Here is a 17,849-nt window from a genome sequence, read left to right as displayed (position 1 = left end):
TTGAACTTCTGAGAATATGCGTTCGTTGAGGGTGCTGTCAATTGCCCCACAAAGTGGGCCGAGGCCTCCTCAGTTTAGGGTTGGCAGGAAAGATGAGGCCCTTTCCAAGTTTGGGAGGACAGAAAACAGGTGCAATTCCCTGAAATCCAAAAAGGAGGAGGCCCCTTCCCCCAGGTGTCTGGGAAGATGGGAACTAGGAGTGATGAGACTGATGAGGGGCAGTTTTCGGGTAAGACAAGATGACAATTGTGAGGAAACTCCTTGCATCGGTCATCGGGTCCAACCAGGTTTCTGGTCAGCACCGGGGGGGCCCCTCGGTTAGGGATCTCTAAGCAGCGGGGGACCCAATCCTCACAACTGAATAAACTTTCCTCACAGGACAGTTGAACAAGCCCCATAATGAATACAAAGAGAACTGAACTAGCTCCAGAACTGAGTCCCAAAGTGGAATAAGTGGGGGTTCACTCAGTTTCTACAACTCACCACTTGCTGTCCTAATCCTCTCAGTTCCCTCACTATGAGACCCTGAGGCCCATCTTTAGCACTTACGTAGATCCTGGCCTAGACTCAGAGACTCAGACAACTTGTCCTTCCCTCTGGCTCCCCAATCCCACTAGCATCAGTGCTAGTTACACACGGACTCATAAGCTCCTGAGTCTGTCAACTACCACTTAATCTGAGCCTGACCTGTGATCCAGGACCTTTGAGGTTAACCCCAGGCCTTATCCCAGGCCTGGCCTGGAGCTGCTGGACTCTAGTCCTTGCTGGAGGCTTCCCCCTTCATCATGTTCAGCTTGAGCTTTCACCCCCACCCCACCCCCAGTGCCCTTGCTTCCTGCCTCTGCTTTTTACCCTACTGTCCTCCTGCCATTTTTAGCTTGGTCAATTCTCTCTACGCTCTTCCTAATTACAGACAAGCTCCTTGTAGTGTGCTAGTGATGCCCACTGCTGCCCACGATATACCAGGACCAGACACAAGGAGCTTAGCTAGCCTGGGCAGTAGATAGAAGAGGAATAGATGACAATGGCTTGGAATCCCTGAAAGATCCTATAATAACAGGTACCTGGCCCATTTACCAAAAGTAGCTGGTGCTGGCCCCCACATCCAACTATGAATTCAATATTTACCAGGACTCTAGAACCCTGACCCCCACGCCAAACAGCCATTGGAATCTTTCCTTGCCCCACTGAACCAGAGCACCCACCCCAAACCTGGCCTAGGCCTGGCCTGGCCCCTCTGCCTGGTGCTTAGTGCCAGGCCCCACCTTGGGTTTACTCTGGATTCAACAGACCTCTGCTTTGTACCTGAACTCCACTTCCAACTCCAGCACATTCTGGGGTCACACATCCCTCAGTTGGACTAAACAGTTGCCCTCAGCCTCTCCTACGTTGCAGGTGTGAAGTGGGTCCTGATCACAAGGCGAGGTCAGTGCTGACTATGTGCTGGTGGAACAAATACAAAGAGGAGGAAAAGAGCCTTTAAAGACCTTAGACTTTGATGGAAGAGAGGGGCAAGGGGAAAGCAGGGCCCCTGAACCTGGCAACTAGAAGAGGCATCAAGGGCAAAGAGTACTTCCAGGGTAAGAATTCCAGGAGATTGGGAGCCCCCCCTATATTCATTCTGTGATCTGTTGATCTCCCCTATGATACCGTCTCACTCTGGGACTATAGCAATAGCCCACTAGGCCCTCCCCAACTCCAGTCTATCCTCCATTCAGCCACCCAAGTGATCTTCCTAAAACACTACGAAATAAGACTCCAGGGTTTCCCTGTGTCCTCCAGGATCCAATACAAGATGCCCTTCTTGGCGTTCAGTGGCTCGCTCTGTCCTCCCTCTCCAGTCCTCTCACTCCTCACTCCCCACCAGTGGGCCCAGTTTCCTGGCTGATCCACCCACAACCCCCCCCCCCAATCTCTTCTTGGCTCTGGGCCTTCTCCCTATCCATCCCCCAGGAACCCTCTCCTTCCTCTGTTCTTTGGCTTCCCTCCCCACCAGGTCTCTTCTTGAGGAAGCCTTCCCCATCCCCTCTTCATTCCAGTGACTTCCTGTTCATCTATCAAGTGAAATAAGATTTATGAAGTGTTTAGCATTGGGCCTAGTACAGAGTAAGGACATTATAAAAGCTGATTGCCCTTTGCCTTTCTCTTCATAATTTCCCATCAATCCTTCCCGTAGCTTGGGTGGGCAGATTTCCTTGGCTGCTGTTTTCCTCCATCTGAGTGGGAGGTTCACGAGGGCAGGGGTTTGCTTTGGCCTTCTTCTGTATCTCCAACACATAGCACAGTGTCTGGTGCACAGTAAAGTGCTCAATTATTGTCGATTGACCGACTCAAGGCATTCTGGTGGCCAGGTAGAGAAATAGGAGGACAGCCAGGAGAGCGATGTGGCCTTTCTTTGGGTCCTCGGTGCCTAGCCCAGTACCTGGCACCTAAAAGAAGCCTGATGGATGCTTACTGACTGTTGATAAATACCAAGGATTTCCACAAGGGGCGCTTGAGAAGCCAAGGTTTCATAAAGAAGGGACAGTTCTATGGCTGAAATGGGGAGGGGCAATGAGCGACTGATTCTGACCCTCGCGAGGCGCCGTACGCTTAGGAAAACGCAAGTTCCGGAATAAGAACATCTTGGTGCATCCTGGGCGGACCCTTGGTATCTTGCCCCGATTCCAGCTGTGGCCCCTTCCCTGAAGCAAGATTATACCCATTGTCATTGTGGAAGGTGTAGCTCCGAGATTGGAGTTTTAAGCCATTCAGTATCATCAGTAGATGGCAGCAAAGCTCCATGGTTGAATGTAAATGTGACTGGGGGAGGGGAGATAAGCAATTCTGATCCTCGCAGGGCGCCGTAGGCCTGGAAAATTGTAAGTCTAGGATCTCGATTTTTATATCTGAAAATATGCCTATGCTTGTCTTCGGGACGTCGGCTTCAGGCTTCCACCTGCAGAACTAAAAAGAGCTTGCAGACGCCGGCAGGGCGAGTTCTGGACAAGCGGGGATCGTAGTCAAGGAAGAATCAACGGAGTTTGGCCTTGAGAGCCGATTGGCATTCTGGGATTTGTAGTTTCCGGTTGTATGCTTATTCTTGATACACTCTCCTATTGTGGCCCGTGGCCCCTTGGTGTCTTACACTAGCCTAGATTGTAAACCCTTCCCTGAAACGATGTTACAGATGCCGAAAGGGCGAGTTCTAGAGCTTCTTAAAATCTTGCAAGGCCCGAAGAGTGAATCCCTTGTAGCGCTAGAAGCCCATTGGCATTCTGGGAGATGTAGTTCCGCGATTTGAAGTTGCGCAGCCCTTTCTTCTGTAGATGGCAGCAAAGCTCCACGGTTGAATGTAAATATGATTGGGGGAGGGGCCGTTGCTCGTTAGCAATTCTGATCTTCACGGGGCACCGTAGGCCTGGGGAAAATGTAAATTCTAGGATCCCGGTTCTTATATCTGAAATTATACCCTATCCTGGTCTTCGGGGCTATGTCTCCCAGCCTTTCTCCTGAGAACTGAAGAGAGTTTACAGACGCCAGCAGGGCGAGTTCTCCAGAAGCCGGGAATTGTGGTCAAGGGAGAGGCAGCCGAGGTTGGCCTTGAGAGCCGACTGGCATTCTGGGATTTGTATTTCCTAAACCTCGTAGGAGTCTCCTATTCCACCCTCCAGGCCCTGGATACCTGATTGCACTAGCCCAGGCTGTAGCCCCTTCTCTGAGGCGATGTTACAGGCACCGAAAGGGCGAGTTCTGGAACTTCCTACAGTCTTGTTTAGCCATTAGAGGCAATCTGTGATCGTCCCCAGTCATTGTGGCAGACGTAGTTCTGACAAGTGCGTTTATCAGACCTCTCGCCCGCAAAGCTCCTTGGTTAAATGCAAATGTAGTAGGAGAGGGGATGAGCACTTTGACCTTTGCGTCAGGAAAACGCACTTCCTGCGTCCTGTTTTTTTTTTTTTTTTTTTTTTTAATAATAGCTTTTTATTTTCAAAATACAGGCAAAGATACTTTTCAACACTCATCCTTGCAAAATCTTGTGTTCCAAATTTTTTCCCTCCCTTCTTTCAAACCCTCCCCTTAGACAACAAGTAATCTGATATAGCATAGTACAATTCGTCTATACATATTCCCACATTTATCACGCTGCACAAGAAAAACCAGATCAAAAAAGAAAAAAAATGAGAAAACAAAATGCAAGCAAACAACAAAGGTGAAAATACTCTTTTGTGATCCACACTCAGTCTCCATAGTTCTCTGAATGTGGATGGGGGACTATCTATGCCAAGCCTATTGGAACTGGCCTGAATCATCTCATTGTTGAAAAGGGCCAAGTCCATCACAGCTGATCATCACCTTAATCTGATTGTTGCTGGGTACAATGGTCTCACCTCACTTACCATCAGTTCCTGTAAATCTCTCCAGGCCTCTCTGAAAGCATCCTGCTGATCCTTTCTTATGGAACAATAATATTCCATTACATTCATATACCATAACTCATTTAGCCATTCCCCAACTGATGGACATCCACTCAGTTTGCCCTTTCCCTCACTCGGTTTCCATTTCCTTGTGGGCCTTGTTTCTTTTATCTGATCAGCAAACTTATCCTTGTCCTCAGAGCCTTAGCTCTATGCCTCTACCCCAGAACTGAAGACAGTTTTACAGTGGCCAGCAGAGAGAGTTCTGGAGAAGCTGAGAATCCTGGTCAAGGAAGAGTAAACCAAGTTTGACCTTGAGAACCAACTGATATTCTGGGATTTGTATAGGAAATACAAATAGTATTCCCTACTATTCCAATTCTTGCTCCTTTGCTCTGGCCCAGGCCGGTCACTTCCCTGAGGGGAGGCTCGAGCTTTCTAGTATGGCAAGACAGCTCTTTGTGCTGATCAGTCTGGTTACTCCATCTTAGAATCTTGTTTAAAACTACAAGTATGTTCCAAGCATCGGCTGGGGAGGGGGGAGGCACCAATGTGCTGCAGCTCTTAAATCCTCTCCTTCCCAAGACAGACTTGAAGCATTTTCCTGCTCTTATCATAAGAGGAGCAGCTTGTTGCCTTGGAGGCTCCAATAAACTCTTTTCTTTGATGCCTGTGGTGGTGATGGGGTGAATAGATCCCAGCAAAAGGCCCTGCCATCTAAGTAGGCCCCTCTCCATGGAGGGATACTGGCCCAGAAGTGGGCCTTTGGGGCACTCCTTGCACTGACAGGATTAGCTCTATGTGCTTTACAGACCCACCATTACTGCATACAACCAAGAGGCCAAGCCCCGCATGTCAATCCCCAAGGTTATTTTGTACAAACATTCCTTAATGACCAGTTGACTTTCTGAAGCAAGCATTTAGCCCCATTAGCATCCCTTGCTTTTGAGTCCTTTCCTATAAAAGGTCCCCATCCTTTCCATTGTAAATTTCGAGTTCCCCTAGGGAGCTTAGCCTGTCTCATGGCCACTTCCCCCTCATTAATTCTGAGTTCATTAGGAACTTTCCCACTAATTAAACATCACAGTAAAGCTATTCCTTTTGACTTGAAATTGGGTTTGAGTCTGCGAATTCATTACAGATGACCATGTATTCTTAACTTCTTGTACCTATCAGTGGGGCATGGGCTTTTTGCCTGCTGGCTCTCACTGGGGAATTCTACTGGCTGGAACAGCTGATGATAGGCCTTTGGGCCATCTAGGGCGAGACTAGATGATGTGATTTATGTACCAAATGATGAGCTTTAGATCGATTGGTCCCAGATGATGTGTTTAGGGTAGTAATTCCTAATGATGTGTTTGAGGTTCAGCACCAAATGTTGGGATTCAGTCATGTGAAGAATTCACAATGGCCATTCTCTTTGGCAAAAGGTAGGTTTATTTAGGATAAGAGGCTACAGACAAAACGAAGAGATACAATAGACACTAGGGATGGTAAACATGAAATTGAGTCGGGAGAACACACAGCAGAGAAAGGGGGTTTTAACAATCAACAATGGAAACGACAAGTAACCGAATGGAATTCACAATTTAACTATGAAAAAGGGAACACTCTGTGGTGGGAGTATACCCTTAACTGACAGGTTAAATCCAGAGGAGTTTAACATCCTAAAAGAGTTAGCTATAAGGAGAAAGACATCATGAAGCATGGTGGGGGGATGAGAGGAAAGACACCATGAAGCAAAGGGGAAGGGAAAGATACATCAAAGCAGAGTGCTGGGGGAGGTTGTAAGCCCAGAAGAGATTCAGCAAAGATGGTATGGGAAAGAGAGATTCATAGGGGAAATTGAAATCTCAGGGATTTGCTATAACTTGAATTTCTGACTGGATATAGCAAAGTGGGGCTACCTACAAACTCCACAGAGGGTGGGACTATAAAGTTAAACTGATTCCCATCAGTTAAATAGTTGCCTGCTCGCTTCAGGGAATAATTTTACCAATACTTCAGGCTGTCTCTGCCAACCCCACTTAGTTCCTCGGGATCTCATCATTTCCCCACTCTTTTAATTTGTTAAGGAAATCTTTTGAAAAATGGGTTGGAGTCCTAAATGAGAGGTAGTCAAGACTGACGCTGAAATTTTGGAGGTCAAATCCAGAAAGTTGTTAAGTAATGTCCAGAAGCTTCAAGTGAAATACAGTGGCCTGTGGGGTAGGAGTGTTACAGAGATGAACTGAAGCCAAAGTATGGTGACACCAAAAGGGTACAGAGCTGATTACTAGGGCATAATTACAGAGATTAACAGAGGGTCAGTTTGCTCTGTACTGGGGGCCCATTCAGACACTGGATAGTATTTTACTGGAATCCTTTCACTCCACCAATCATTACCGGAGCCCAAAGTCCTTTGGGGTATGAGGTATGGGGTGATGATCTCATCTTCTGAAACTATTTCCTGCTGGGAACAGAATTATCCTACAGAGTCCCAATTTGAAGGATGGTGAGCTTGAGCTGAGGGTGGACCAGGAGCCTATTGGAGCAGCATCCAGTGGGATTCTGAGTCAGATCCTTGAAGCCGATTGATATGGCTGTCTGGTGTCGATCATTTAAAGATGAATTGACCAAAGCCTAGAATAAACAAGTCCTATCGAGCAAGATTAGGGACAGAAAATGACTGGTTGAGAGGGTCTCCGATTGGAGACATTCCTCTCCTCGGGGCTGTCAGAAATGTTTAGAGAAAGCTCATTTTACAGCCTGTAGTTTGGCCAAAAAGTTGAGGCAGGGAGCGCTAGAGAAAAAGCACTCAGAGGCAGAACCTTCATTGTTGGGAGATGTGGTTAAAGGGAATAATGATTAATGTTTTCTATCTTCCCTCAAATTAGAATATGCCAGGTATCAGGGGGCAGCTAGGTGGCATAGTGGTTAGACCACCAGCCCTGAAGTCAGGAACACCTGAGTTCAAATCTGGTCTCAGACACTTAACATTTCCTAGTTGTGTGACCCTGGGCAAGTCACTTAACCCCAATTGCCTCAGCCAAAAAAAAAAAAAAAAAAAAGAAGAAGAAGAAGAAGAAGAATATGCCAGGCAGAGCAGACTTCTGTAAAGTCTCTTAATAGAGACTATGTTATCTGAGAGGAGAAACCTTGTACTCGTTTTGATTAAGAAAACCCAGAAGTAACAATTAAAAGGAGAGGGAATGGGGTAGAGTCTCCAGAGACCTCCCCCCAAAAGTCCTTTACCAAAAGCCTACTTAACAACAAAAGACTTGGTTAAAGCTAGGATGATGATTAGAAGTGGGATGCCATGGCAGGGTATCAAGCAAAGAGAACAGCCAAGATCCCCAAGAAAAAGATTATTTGGGGGAGCTGAAGTTATATTTAACCCCAAAACAATTTTTAGAAAGGGGGATCCCACCAGAATAACAGAGGTATTCACAAGATCACTCCTCAATCCGTTTTGGCTGTGGAGCTTGATTTAACAATTATCTGTCAAGAAGCAGGACACTGAGATCGATTAGCCCAAACCCCTACTTTGCCAGTCTTTTCCTAGACAAGTATCCCTCTTCTGAGCAGTATTTAGAAGAGGGAGTTTAATGGCACTTTCAGGAGTCGCTTGAGCACAAAATATCAGACCTTGGGCATGTCTGATAATCCTGCTGAATAGTTTCCCCTAGATTGTGACCAATGAAAATAGATTTCACAAGAGACTGAAGGCACTCTTTGTAGCCTGATGTGGGCCTAAGAGAAGTTTCTATTGATCTGTCTCTGGGATTACAAACTGGTCGGAGGGTGTTTAAAACCACCCAGAATGGAGAAGGGTATATCCCCTTTCTGCCAGGACCTGTTGTAGGATGGACTGGGAGAGGCCAAGACTGACCGGCCAACAGCCATTTTTATGAATGCATTGCTTTGGTCTGTGCATATCAAATGAGTTATTTATAAGAAAACAGGACACAGAGGACAAACATGTTATTCTCACATTAGGAATAAACAAATAAAATTCAATTTCCCATTGATGTCACATCTTCTAAGAAGACTGCACTAAAATTCTCTACTCTAAGTCACACTGCATGAGAATAGCAGCTGGGTCTCACAAACAGTTGCATCAGTAGCCAAATGGTCTTACATTTTGAAAGATTTAAACACCTAATACAAATATATTTCTAATAAGACATATCTCTAGTAGCAGGCAGATGTTTAGACCAAATATTCATTTACCCAATCATGGGAAACAATCATTTACTTAATGACCATACATTTTCAGATAGAAAACAGCAAGATCTTATAGAATTGCATTTTGCTCATGACTTTTAAGGGGCGAGGCTTTTAAAAGAGATTTTACAGGAAATTCCCAGCAAAAGGAAGTCTCTGGCAGAGACAGCAAATTACTAAAAGGCCCCCTCCCCCAAAAAAGCAAAAGCCAGGTATAATTAAATAGGGATTTATTCTCGATGACTTTTAATTAGATTTTCAGTGAGAGATAAAGAAGAAAACTTCAAGATTTTTTTTCTCTCTATCTTCACAACTCTGGCCAGCTTAGAGATTGCAGAGATAAAGACAATAAGAAAAGAAAGAAAATCTTTTTTTCCTCTCTTTTTCTCCTGGTTAGTAAAAATCTATCGCATTATAAACTAACTAGACACGAAGATTTATAAATAGCATAGAATATCTTTACTGTCAGTTTCCAAATTATGAGTTAGTTAAAGGTTTGGTGTATTAGAAAGACATTTGAGAAGGTTTTGATTCTTCTGAGATAAAGATTTGAGAAACATTTTAGGGAAATGCTTTTAAGCATTTACATATAATTTACACACATAAGCATAATACAGATAGTATTTTATTAAAGGATTTGTTGTTGTTGCTGATCATTCATTTCAGTGGTTTCCCACTCTTTGTGACCTCATTTGGGGATTCCTTAGTAAATATACTAGATTGGTTTGCCATTTGCTTCTCCAGCTCATTTTATAGATGAAGAAACTGAGGCAAGCAGGGTGAAGTGACTCAGTTAAACATTATATCAAGTTATAATGTTTAACTAAGAGAAATTCTTAGGAGTCAATTTGCAGCATGAGTACCATTAGTAATTATAAATCTCAATTTGTTTTGGTTGAAGTTTGTTTTGAAGTTTGTTCTGGAACTAAATTATAATGTGTTCTCATTTAAAGTGAGATATGTTGTCCTATTAGGATACTTGTTGCAAATATGAATGTGAAGTAAAATTCATTTGCTATTTGACAGCAGGGGATATGCTTGGAAAACCCATTGTCAGGAAAATCGGAGTTCAAATCTAGTCTCAGGAATTTATTAGCTGTGTGATCAGTTTGCCTCAGTTTCCTAATCTATACTATGGGATGTTGATAACACCTACACCCTAAGGTTGTTACGTGAAGCAAATAAATAAATGGTAAAGAACTTGGCATAGTGCCTGACACATGGTAAGCATTGTAGAAATATTAACTAGTATTTTTATTATGTGCATTTATATATATTGGATTTTGAATGTGATTGTTATAGAATGCCAAATTGGTAGATGATAATTTTCTATAGAAGATTTGGAAATGTATTCAAATGAATTTATATTATTTATGTGGTAAAAAATTTCTTGTTTTTTTTTTTTTAAAGAATCAATAATACTGTAGTATTGTTACACATTCAAGTTCTCTATATTATGAAATTTGGGAAACCATTGCATTGGAAATGCTATTAGAAAGGTAACTTTTCTTTTAATCTGGATAGTGTTGTATGGTATAGAGAGAGATAAGGTGAAGAACTTACAGGAATGTATGAATTCTTTTTCTGTATTTTATTTTCATTATTTCTGTGTTTCCCCTCTGACCTGTATAATATGTGCAGGTTCATATTTACTTGAGCCTTGGTCAGGTAGAAACATATTTACTTAACCCGAGCTGATGATATTTATCGGTATTTGACATTTATTGATATTTAGTCTATTAGCTGGACCACTGTCTGCTTGATTAAGCCTGAAGGCCTGATTTTCTGTTTCCTAGAAATCAGGAGATTTCGGGGAAACAGAAAACTTCCATTCCAATCTCTCCAAATAGCAACAGCCAATTAGATGCCTCCCCCTCCCCTTCTCAATGCTCTCTTACTTGTGATGTAATTTCTTGTATAAAAGCTATGTATCTTTACTACTTCTTTAGCCCTCCTACCGCGAGCTTTCTCTTTCTTATCTCAAGATGGGACAGCTCATCCTCCGGAGGTTTTCAATAAAGAACTTTTCTGCCTTCTACTTAATGATTTCTGAGTAGTCATTTTGGGTCAGGGTCTTCTAAATCCCTCACAGTGTTAAAGAATATGATCAAACTGTTTGAAAACACAAGTACTTAACTGGGTATATTTTGCTTTTAAAAAGTAGTAATAATTTACTGTTTGGGGGAGAAAAAAAGAAGATGCAAAGACCTCTTAAATTGTCATTATCTGTGAAGTTTTTAGAACTTTCTATTTGGGAAAGGTTTTAATCTTATTGGCCCTGCTGTAAATTGACACACTGTAAAATGCTGAAGAGATAAAGTTTGACTAATCAAAATAGGGAACTTACAAGTTTGTTTATAGTAAAAAGTGGATTTAACTGAAATAATTTGGCTATCACTTATGACTGTGAAATTTTAATGAATAGTACGTATTGAAGTTACATTTTTGGAACAACAATAGACATTCTATTCAAAGGTTTCCATTTTAACTTAGGGGTTAACAAAGGGATACAGACATTTGTTAGTCTGGAAACTTACAAGTAGCCAACATTTTCTGGGGGGTCTGAGTCAATTTTTATGTATTTATTGTACGTATGACACTATAAATGAAGAATAAATAAGATGTCCTTCTAGGTCCTCATTGTTAACTATTATTGAAAATGAGAAAATTAATGATAGCCTAGCCCTAAACTGTGATTAGTCAATTTTTTCTATTTGAGGTAGAACCTCTTGGGACTAATCTGACAGTGTTTTTTGCATTTTGACGTCAGGTATGATTGTCTGAATTGTCTTGAAGACAATAGTTCACCATCTGCCATGTTCTGCCCAAAGGAAGTACCATCTGAGAACTGCTGCAGATGGATGTCTGTTCCTGGGAAAAGTTAAGAGGATAACTTTGTGTAGGCAAAGACAGAATTTTCTTGATTCAATTTCCCATTATGCTATTTCCTTTCTGAGCAGCAAATTTTCCCATGGTTCATTCTGAACTTGGCTTTAGTACCCTGCAAATAATGTAACTCTTTACTGCACGATGGGCTGTTGGTTGTGACTCTTGCCTGGGATCAAACAGAGACAAGGGAGCCAGAATCAAGCTCATTAGTAAGCTCCTCCCAAATAAAACCTATTTACTAACAAGTTGGTATGTTGCTCTTTCTTCAGTATCTTAGTAACTTTTTCAGACATGGGACCATACCTTTGGATGGTCTGCCATACTACAGTATCTCTTCCCTTCCCTTTCCTAGCAAATTTCTGTAACCAGGGCAGGTGAACTGCAGTTTTTGTCATTGCAAAAAGAAATATATTAGTAGATAAATACTAAAACATTTGAGTTATAATAGGATGCAAGTAGGAAAACTCTTCCGACTTTTAATCTGAATTTGTGATCAATTATATATCCTAAACAATTGAACAAATGAGACTCCTGATAGCATTGTCCACTCCAGGTACAATATTTGGGTAAAGATAAAAAGGGTGAGTGGTATGTAAAAACTGAATATCTCTGAATTTTCAGGGTTGGATTCCTAATCCAATTCAGGACTATGGATTCCTAATTTGTTCTGTTTATAGGTCTATTGTTAATAGAGTTAGATCCATAAAGTTTGAGTTAGTCTCACCACATAATCTGATTACTGGAAAAGCAAATTTAAGAGGTTCACAGAATTGCCTAGTAATCTCTGCAAGTGCTTTGGAACCAGAAAAACAAATCTAATAGGAAGAACCCCTTTCAGAGTTTCTCTGAGAAAAGGCCTATTCCAGAATGTTTGGGGACAATGTGACTATAGTTAACTTAAAAGGAACTTCTTCTTTGTGCCTTTTATCCCTGACACCCTCTACCACTGCAAGTGTTCCCATTTTTTTAGGTCTCTTACCTTCAACCCCTTCTAACCATCTGGCTCCTAACCAAGTTCCCTCCAGCTTGTGGGCTTCAGATGCTACTGACAATGGGTCAGTTATCAGTGCTCCACCGTCTGTGCAGTTGGACCTGCAATACATGGTCATGTGAGGGGAAAAATTATTCAAATCACGATTGATTAGAAAAATGCAAATTAAAATAATGCTGACATGTCATTTCACACATATCAGATTGGCTAAATTAACAGAAAGGGAAAATGACAACTACTGGAGATGATGTGGAAATATTACGACACTACTAGACTATTGGTGGAGATGTGAACCGATCCAACTATTTGAGAGAGCAATTTAGAATTAGGCCCCAAAAGAATAAAACTATACTCTTTGATTCGGCAATGGCAAGGTGATCGTGGGAAAAAAGAAATGAACATATATGTTCAAAAACATTTATAGCAACTTACTTTGTGGTGGCAAAGAACTGGAAATTGAGGGGATGCCTGTTAATTGGGGAATGACTAAACAAGCTGTGGTTTATGATTGTGACGGAATACCACAATGCTATGAAAATAATCAGCAGGTTGACTTTAGAAAGATACGAAAAAAGTTGCATTAAATAACACAAAGTGAAATGAGCAGAACCAAGAGAACCAATGGTAACAGCAAAATTATTCCTGGTGACTTTGAAAGATTAAACTATTCTGAGTAATATGCTCACTCCTAGTAACTACTAAGGATTTGTGATGGAAACTGCTATCTGTCTCTGGAGAAAGAGCTGTTATGTGGAAGTGTGTATTGTGTAAGGGCAACTAGCTGCCGAAGTGGATTGAGCACTGGGCCTGGAGTCTTGAAGGCCTAAATTCAAATGTGACCTCAAATGTTAGCTGTGTGACTCTGGGCAAATCACTTTACCCTGCTTGCCTCAGTTTCCTCATTTGCAAAATGAGATGGAGAAGACAGTGGCAAACCATTACAGTATTTCGGACAAGAAAACTCCACATGCGTCATGGTTAGATATGACTGAATAAGTCAAGGCTTCCTAACTTGAGCCTCAGAGCTCAATCCACTGAACCATTGAATTGTTTCCTAATTGAATAGAGATTAGGTGAATTGCCCAAGATCAGCTATTAACTGTCTGAGGGAGAATTTGAACTCGGGTCTTTCTGATTCCAGACCCACTGAACCTACAAACTCCGAATCTGAATGCAAATGTGAATGGGGAAGGTAATATGGTCTGATTCTGACCCTTGCGAGGAGCCGTAGGCTTAGGAAAACCCATTTCCTGGGGTCCTGCTTCATATCTGTTAAGATGCCCCACCCTGGTCTTGGGGACCTTGGCTCCGGGCCTCTATCCCGAAACCCGAGGAGGGATTACTGATGCCAGCAGGGGAGTTCTGGAGAGGCCGAGAATCATGGTCAAGGGAGAGTCAACCGAGTTTGGCCTTGAGAGCCGACTGGCATTCTGGGATTTGTATTTCCTGTACCTCATAGTATCCCATATTCCACCCCGCGGGCCCTCGGTACCTCGCATCAGCCCAGGCTGTGGTCCCTTCCCAGAAATGAAGTTACAAGCGCCGAAAGGGCTAGTTCTGGAACTTCCTAGAATCATACTGGCTCAGGGGAATAAATCTCGTGAGGCTGTAAATGGACGCTGTCATTCTGGCAGCTGTAGTTCCAGGACCTGAGTTTATCAAGCCTCTCTTCCGGAGACGGTGGGAAAGCAAACATGACTGGGGGAGGGGCGATGAGCTACTGATTCTAACTTTCGAGAGTCGCCGCGGGTTTAGGAAAACGCGCGTCTGGAGCCCCGTTCCTTATATTGGACAGTCCCTCTCTCCCCGCCCGACCCCCTCACCCCCCTTCCTGGCCTGACGAACCTTAGCACCCGGTCTCTGCCCGATAACCGAGGAGACGCCGACACAGCGAGTTCTAGGACTTCCTGTACTAGGACGTGAGGGCCCCAAAGGAAGTTAGTTCAGTGGCATTCTGGGAGTTGTAGTTCTGAGACTCGAGTTTCTCGAACTACTCGTTTGTAGGGGGCAGCAGATTTTCATGTTAAGTGAAAACGCGACTAGGGAGGAGTGAGCGGTAGCTGATTCTGTCCCTCGCGAGGCACCGTAGGTCTAGGAAACTCCAGGGCCTGGACTCTATTTCCTGTACTCGTTAGCATCTCCCAGCGTGAGCTATAGGATCATGACTCGGGGCGAATCTAGTTTGATTCTGAGAACCCAGTGGCCTTCTGGCTTTTGTCGTTCTGTTTTATTTAACTGACACCGTCATCTATCCTGGCATGTCGGCTTTCAGTCCCCGGCTCCGGCCCAGGCAGCGGACTCTACCACCAAGCAAGGTTTGAGACAGCGAAAGGGGAAGCTCTGCACAATCCTGGAAGCCTATGGGGCCAGGGGCGGGAATAGAGTGTGGCTTTGCATTCTGGGAATTCTAGTCCGAGATTTCAAACTTCGCGTTAAGCCAATCGGGGGGGGGGGGGGGGGGGGGGGGGGGGGGGGGGGGGGGCGCTTGAATCCTATTGGAGAGAGGGTAATAGGCTGGCTGATTCTGACCCTTGCGAGGCATCGTAGTCCTAAGAAAATTCGGGTTTGGGGTTTTTGTTTCCTATACTTGATAATATGCCCTATTCTGGCCCCGGGATCTGCCCCGGAACTTAAACGAGGTTACAGATGCCCACAGGGCGACTTCTGGAGATTTCCGGAATCGTGCCGGGCCCAGAAGGAGCGATCCAGTGTGGCTCTGAAAGTCCACTGGCATTCTGGGATGTGTACTTACGAGATTTCAAACATCGCGATCTTATACAACACTGAATCCACTCTTCTCTTAGTTGAATGACATGACTGGGAGAGGGCGTATAGACTCATATGTGACCCTTGCTAGGCATTTTAGGTCTAGGAAGCCCCGTGTACCTCTTATTGTTGTTTAGTCGTTTTAATTGTGTCCGATTCTTCTTGACCCCTTTTGGTGTTTACCTGGCAAAAATCCCGGAGTAGTTAATTGACTATTTCCTTCTCCAGCTCATTTTACAGATGAGGCAACTGAGGCAAACAGGATGAAGTGATTTGCCCGAGGTCATATAGCTGGTCATGTGGCCGTGGTCACATTTGGACTCAGGTTTTCTTTACCCCAGTCCCGGCCCTCTATCCATTGAGCCACTCGACAGCCACAAAACTTTATGGTTGAATGTAAGTGCTACTGGGGAGGGGCGATGGGGGAGACAGCAGTAGAGAGGTCCCCCTGACCTTGGGGTGCTTCTGTCCTAACAATCCATCACTGATTCTAAAGTCTGATTGACGGGGGTGTGAAATTGTGTCCCCTTTAATCAGTAAAATTAACGCTCTAAAATTGTGTACCCTTCGATCTGCAAAGAAGGAAGATGGAGTCTCGGGCCCTCCTGAGAAGCATATCTCCCCAGACCCCAGAGAAGAGTCTCTGAGAGAGAGCGTATCCTCCTACCTGGCCTTTTCTAAGGCTAATCACCCCATTGATAGATACCCTTCTCAGGAAACTCCAAATTCCAGAAGCCTTCAAAAGCGCCTTCCCATTCAGTTGAAGATCTAGGCCTGGGGACTTGGGCTTTCTTTTCAACCTGAAACCAGAGCCTCAAGACTCCCTATTAAATGGCAATTTTAAACTCATTTTGTTTTTTTGCAGAATGTCCAAAGCAGGACCATGCCTTGTCCCTTGGTATAGCTGCCTGCCGGGACCCTGCCGGTTGAGAAGACATTCTTTTCTCAGTGCCAGCCTCCATTTCCTTAATAGGACTTTGCCACTCTGAAATCAGTCTTCTAGCAAAGCTGACTTCTCATCCAAGAATAAACTTCCATTTTTCCACCCAAAACTCTTCGAGTTTTCTTTCACGAAGAATCTGCGCCTCCGAGCAAAAGGAGATTTCCACAACTCTCTGCCTGCCACTAGAACCCCATCATTCTGGCTTTGGAATCAGTAATCCCAAGATCCCTCTGACCTCGGCGGGCTTTTGTTCTGGTAGTCCGTCCATCGACGACTGTAAACATCTTCTGATCTAGGAATATAATATTTCTTCCCTTAGATTTTAAGGAAGATATACGTAGTGATCCTGGGCTCTCTGACCTTGGAGTGCTGTTGGTCTAACAATCTGTCCACAAACATTGCTGACTGTCAGATACATGATTACATGATCTGCTGGTCAATGATAACCAACTTCCTGAGACCACTCCTCAGTTCTACCTCTGGGCCACAAAATCAACATGTCAGTGACATGAAGCACCTGATCTCTCTGTCTTTTTCCTATAAAATTATCTTCTTGCTCCTGGATCTTGGCCAATTCTTTTTGGAACTTAGCCCCCAGTTGTCAGGGTAATAAATCTCTTGCCCCTTAACTTAGAGACAAACTGAGCTTGCGAATTCTTTCGCCATACTTGCGACATCCACCTGGGGACCCCCAGACATTATTGGAGTGCTTTATCCCTCAACAGTGGGTTAATTCTGACCCCCACAAGGCACTGCAGACCTAGGAAAATCCAACTCTCAATCTTCATTCTAACTGTGAGATCGATTCTTTCCTAAGTTATCAATCACCCTACACTCTTATCCCTTCCCCACTCTGACCCTTCAGTGAACTAGTTCCTCTCTATACTATTATCTATGTTCAAGTCCTTTCCGCCTTATCCTAGCATTATGTTTTGCTCATTTCCAAGTTTCTATTATTCACAGCATCCACTGTCTTCTCTAGGATTCACGTGGATCCAAAGCATGAGAAAAATCATGAAATGATACTGGTGAGGTCTTCTGCAAAGTTAGGTCAAATAATCTCAGCTGATCCAATGCAGCAAAACAATTCTTTTATGCCTCTTATTTTATTCATTAACCCAGTCATTGAAGGAGCTATACCAAAACTTTTCACCCCTCTTGAAATTGCATTGCAAACCCTCCCTCAGCCCTTTGATTAATGGCTGGAGTCCCAAGAAGGCTGGTAGTTACTACTCTGTCAGTTCTAGGAGTAAAGAGACACTACAGCGAGCATAAAAAGAAGCAATACAAAACCACTCTCAAGTTTTCTCTGAAGAACTGTGAAATCAAATCAATTGTGAGATATGGCAAACACGGGCACAGGACTGCCCAGCATGATTTGCTACAATCAAAGAAGGTGCCGTGTTCTATGAGCAATGCTCAAAAGAAACGTGAGACCTGCAAAGTGAGAGCCATGTCTACTCCCAATATTCATGTGGACTATTTGTGCCCAACCTGTGCTAGAGCCTTCTGAGCTCTTATTGGCCTGATCAGCCACAGTCATTAATGATCCCAACATAGGGATTTTGTTTTTATTATTCTAGCACTAAGGACAACACCCAGTGATCCTAAATACTAGTCAGTAAACTTCCTCTTAAGAGTCGATCGGGAAACTCGG

At 43.7% G+C, this 17,849-nt stretch overlaps 1 long non-coding RNA gene across 1 annotated transcript; it reads left to right on the top strand.

Moving 5' to 3' along the window:
* The first annotated feature begins 14,458 nt into the window (after positions 1-14,458).
* On the top strand, positions 14,459-16,706 carry LOC105751093. Its single transcript, XR_001121376.3, has 3 exons — positions 14,459-14,798; positions 15,478-15,645; positions 16,115-16,706. It is a non-coding gene; the product is annotated as an uncharacterized LOC105751093 (long non-coding RNA).
* The last annotated feature ends 1,143 nt before the right edge of the window (positions 16,707-17,849 follow it).

The sequence above is a fragment of the Sarcophilus harrisii genome, chromosome X (assembly GCF_902635505.1).
Source record: "Sarcophilus harrisii chromosome X, mSarHar1.11, whole genome shotgun sequence".
In the NCBI taxonomy this organism is placed as follows: Eukaryota; Metazoa; Chordata; class Mammalia; order Dasyuromorphia; family Dasyuridae; genus Sarcophilus; species Sarcophilus harrisii.
The sequence above is the reverse complement of the archived record's forward strand: the minus strand, read 5'-3'. Positions and strand labels throughout refer to the sequence as shown.